The sequence below is a fragment of the Delphinus delphis genome, chromosome 4 (genome assembly GCF_949987515.2).
Source record: "Delphinus delphis chromosome 4, mDelDel1.2, whole genome shotgun sequence".
In the NCBI taxonomy this organism is placed as follows: Eukaryota; Metazoa; Chordata; class Mammalia; order Artiodactyla; family Delphinidae; genus Delphinus; species Delphinus delphis.
Genome location: NC_082686.1, coordinates 94,040,336 through 94,043,621, shown reverse-complemented (window position 1 = coordinate 94,043,621; position 3,286 = coordinate 94,040,336). Strand labels below are relative to the sequence as shown.

The window sequence follows — 3,286 nt, the reverse complement described above, 5'->3', positions numbered from 1 at the left end:
AACTAGCATATCAAAGAGAAACATAAGATTAAAGTGGATATTTAAGTTTACAAAAGAAACAGAACAAGTAAATAGTGTAGGTGCTACTCAGATATGGCAGAAATCATAGGGCTGATAAGCAAATGACTCAAGTTTGAGAACAATGCACTGTGGAACCCTGCCTTCAAAAACTACAAATGGATCTATGCAACACAACATGTTTTATGTTAGCGGCTGCAAATATATTCTTTTTTTCCTCAGGTGAAAAGAGTTATTTTAGGGAAAAAGGAGTGGGAATAAAAATCACAATCCACACGGAGTTGGAAATTGAACTGAACTAGAAAGTTCATATAGCTGATCCCTACCAGCCTCAATAACCCGCTTTTACCTCCCTGTCTTACTGTGCATATCTTCACATTTGATACTTAGGAATATTCACAAGACTAAGAATTAGCTTTCGTTTTTTTTTTTAATTAAGAAGTTGAATATTTTATTATTAAACTGTTTCTTATTTTCCTGCAAGGCTGTTGCTTCACTGTATGAAAACAGCACCGCAAACACAGTATATTGCAAAATTAAGATAGTAATGTTCTGCATTGGACACTATACAACTAACAAACTTTTCTCCACTACCAGTTATTTCCAGTGGGAAGATCGTTGAGTATTTTGACCCAAATCCAGGGATGGCTGTAAGCAAGTTACAATATCATATAAGGCTTAAGATAGCAATATTATCCTTGAATTACATAATTTTTATAACTAGTTTTACCAGAGATAATTTCAGGAATTCTGAATATTATAACTGGAGACCAGCCTAAAAATCATAGGGTGTTGTGGAAAAGATGCATAGTGTTTATCTGAAGTCATTAGGAGGTTAAGGGGTATTTTCTTCAGGAAACATTGTTGCAAGTAGTTTCTTTTGCTAAAAATTGCTTTTTAAAAATCCACCACTAATTTAAGACAACTATGCTAGATTAAGTTGTTTCAAACTAGTTTATTTAGGGGTTCCATTTTCACTCAATAGATTTTATGCATTTCTCATACACTCCTTCACTCATTAGGTCATCTAGTTCTGAAGGGTTACTGAGTGTCATCTTGATCAGCCAACCATCTTCATAACAAGATTTGTTGACAAGTCCTGGATTTTCTGCTAGAGCTTCACTAATTTCAGTTACTTCTGATAGAGGAGAATAGAGTTCACTACTAGCTTTCACACTTTCCAAAGCACCAAATTCCTCTCGTTTGTTCAATTTTGTCTCAACTTCAGGCAGACTACAGTAAACAACAACTCCTAAAGCTTCCTGTGCAAAATTGCTGATTTCCACTGTTCCAACACTGTTTTCTCTTGGTACCCATTCATGTTTGTCTGTGAATTTATGCACCGACACCAGAGCAGGGCCGGTGCGCCAAGCCCGGAGGGCGCCCACCCACAGTCCCCAGGGCTGCAGCGGTCAGGGGCGCACTGGGCACAGAGATGGCCCGCAGCCTACAGACTGCGGCCTGCACGCTCCGTGCCGCTTACAGAGCCATGTTCACAGTAAGAATTAGCTTTTCTAAATTTACGGTGCTTTTGCTGGAACCCTGGAAGTTCAATAATGTTATTTTTGCAGAGCCTGAGATAAGATATAATAGATTTTGGGTTTGCAATAGTCATGTGGGAGAGAAGGAAAAAAATAATGGGTGTCTTTTAATTTGTCTGCCACTGCCTCCTCTGGGCAGTGGGCTAGGGGCATCCTGTCCCACCTCCAACTCCATCCACTTGGTTCTCCACAAGTTGTTGTTTTTTTCAAAAAATCCCTTGCCCAGACTTAAGGACATTATTTTAGGAATGGGTCCCTAACCATTTGGGATTAAGAATCAAGTTAGTCTTGCTCTGATGCCAGAACTGCAAGATGAAAACCTTGAAAATTTTGAGCAACTGGTTTTCTTGGTGTAGAGTAAGCCAGTGGTTGGTAAGAGAAAACATGCTGGCAGGAAAAGAGAAGGAAAAAAGAGGGGCAAACATGTGATAGGAGATCCCTAGTTAAGGCCCCATTTATTCTGTCCTTAGGTTCTCTGAGACCTCTTCCCTGCTTTCCTTATGCCCCCTTGTGTTTAAGCTACTTGAACTTGGGTTTCTGACACCAGAGGCCGGAAGGTTCCCAACTAGGATAGAAAGCACGTAAGACCTATCTCGTATTGCAAAATGGGTTTATTTAAATTATTATATACAGGAGAGTGATCAAGACGGCAGAATAGTAGGACGTGAAGCTCACCCCCTCCCACAAACACAACAAAAATACATCTACATGTGGAACAATTCTCACAGAATACCTACTGAACTCTGGCAGAAGACCTCAGACTACTGAAAGGGCAAGAAAATCTCCACATATTTGGGTAGGAAACAAGAAAAAAAAAAAAAGGCGAGAGAGAAATCGGGCTGGGACCTGCACCCCTGGGAGGAAGCTGTGAAAGAGGAAAGTTCCTGCACCCTGGGAAGCCCCCTCTCCCTGGCGGGGAGATCAGCCAGGACAGAGGGGTAGCTTCAGAGCCTCAAAGGAAAGAACAGAAGCCAGTTTGTGGCAGCCGGAGCAGAGGGAGAACTGCACAGTCAGTCCCACCACCCTGCACTCCCCACGCTGATGTGCATGTCCGCCAGTGCCGGCAGGGGCTGGGTGCTGGAACTCAGGCTTCGGAGATCAGAACCAAGGAGAGGACTGGGGGTGGCTGTGTGGAGACAGATGCGGGGGGCTGGAATTCAGTGCGACTTCAGGAGGGGGTGTACATAGAGGAAGTCTGGGCCACCTTAGAGGTCAGGTGCCATTGTTTGTGGGAGGGTGCCCGAGGGGAGTGGCAGGACCTGGATTGTAGCCTTTTTCCCTGTGTGTGCACTCACAGAGAGGAGGACACTAGCTGCACAGGCTCAAGGGGCAATGGCAGACCCCTGCCACCTCCCTCCCAAACCCCGGGAGCAGTCTCAGGCCACTGACACTGACCCCCTGGATGCCAGGAGTGGTCACGGGCCCCTGCCACCTCCCTCCCAGACTCCAGGAGTGGTTGAAAGCCATGTTCACATGCATGGCGTGTCCCTGGGGCATGCCTGAGCTGCCTGCCACTGCCAAGAACCCCAAGACTGGGCACCAGCCACTGTACCTGTACACCCCCTATCAAGGGGATAATGACCAGCACACACTGAGGAAACAGGTGACAGGCATCCATACTAAAAACAGCCCTCACATCAAATATACTGAACTCACACAAGCTACACAGGGATGATCCCACATATAAATAGCCCTCCAAGACCACAGTAGATAAATGTTTCTCCTAA

General features: G+C 44.6%; 1 pseudogene; it reads right to left on the bottom strand.

The window, feature by feature from the left end:
• Nucleotides 1–992: 992 nt before the first annotated feature.
• Nucleotides 993–1,509, bottom strand: LOC132424203 (glycine cleavage system H protein, mitochondrial-like; annotated as a pseudogene).
• Nucleotides 1,510–3,286: the final 1,777 nt, after the last annotated feature.